The following is a 1,267-nucleotide window of genomic DNA, read 5'->3' as shown; positions in this document are numbered from 1 at the left end:
CTGTGACTGTGAAAGAGGGATGCAATGGTGTGTAGGGGGGGTGGCGAGGGGCATAAGAAGGGGCAGCATCCTCCTGCTTAGAGCCTGGGGAGGGCCAGGCCCACGTCCCGAGAACGAGCGCGGGGAGACGGAGGAGGTGACCCTTCCCTCCCCCGGGGGCCGGATCGTGAGGATAGGTCCCTCTTTCTTGTCGGACCCTTACCTTGTCCCAGGCGCTGCCGGGGCCTGGGCCTGGGCCCGGGCTGCGGCGCACAACACTCCCGGGAGGCAGCAGGACTCGAGTTAGGCCCAACGCGGCGCCACGGCGTTTCCTGGCCGGGAATGGCCCGTGCCCGTGAGGTGGGGGTGGGGGGAAAAAAGCCACCTTGCTCTCTCTTCCTGGACGTAGATGCAACTATTGATTTAATGACAATGGATTCTCTCTCCTTACCTTTTTTGCGTAACATGGCAAGTGGGTCCCACTGATTTGCCTTAGAGCTCACTCAGCCCGCTGCCCGAGCGGAAACGCCACTGACCGCACGGGGATTCCCAGCGCCGGCGCCAGGGGCACCCGGGACACGCCCCCTCCCGCCACGCCATTGGCCTCTCTGCCCACCTCCCCGCACCCATTGGCCAGCTCGCCGCCAATCAGCGAAGGCCGCTGGAGCCGCCTAGAGAAGAGGCAGTGTTCTGGGGCTCCAGCTCCTCAGAGAGCCTCGGCTAGGTAGGGGAGCGGAACTCTGGTGGGAGGAAGGTCCGGTGGATGCGGCGCGGGTAATGGGTGGCCGAAGTGGTTGTCGCTTTCTCCTGCGGGAAGTCGGGAGTATGTTTGTTACGCTGGAAGGGAAAAGGGTTAGAGGCAGGCGGGAATGCGGCCCTCCTGGCGGCAACCGGAGGGGGAGGGAGAAAGCGGAAAAGGCTCGAATCCGGCTGGAGCCATTGCTCTTGCAGAGGGAGCAGCGCTTCCGGCTCAGCTCTTGTCACTGATTGGCTGCTTCTCCTCCCGCCGCGTGTGAAAACACAACTGGCGTGTTCTGGTTGGGGTAAAGGGCCTGTCAGTTACAGCCTCGTGAGTGCGCAGCCGCTTAGAGACTCTCGCATTGCTCCCTGGGTCGGGTGTGTAGGTAGGTGGGGAGAGTTGGATACGCGGGTGCGGTCGGTCTCCTGCGGGCGGGGAAAGAGGGGGGAGAGGAGAGTCAGGGAAAGTGGCTCGCTCCTCCGCTGGCGTCCCGCCACCCTCCCTTGGAGGGAGTCGGTTTACCCGCCGCCTGCTCGGTTTCGGCATCTG

General features: G+C 64.1%; 1 protein-coding gene across 14 annotated transcripts in view; it reads right to left on the bottom strand.

Moving 5' to 3' along the window:
- SETD5 (SET domain containing 5) overlaps window positions 1–355 on the bottom strand; it is a 72,623-nt gene extending 72,268 nt beyond the window's left edge. For all 14 annotated transcript variants that reach the window (XM_025050783.1, XM_025050789.1, XM_015593704.2 and 11 more), the window contains exon 1: window positions 203–355. The gene's annotated coding sequence lies outside the window, so the exon portion shown is untranslated. The remainder of the gene's footprint in view (window positions 1–202) is intronic.
- Window positions 356–1,267: the final 912 nt, after the last annotated feature.

Source organism: Pteropus alecto, unplaced genomic scaffold, assembly GCF_000325575.1.
Source record: "Pteropus alecto unplaced genomic scaffold, ASM32557v1 scaffold75, whole genome shotgun sequence".
Classification (NCBI taxonomy): Eukaryota; Metazoa; Chordata; class Mammalia; order Chiroptera; family Pteropodidae; genus Pteropus; species Pteropus alecto.
Note: the sequence above shows the minus strand (reverse complement) of the source record. Positions and strands in the feature narration are given on the sequence as shown.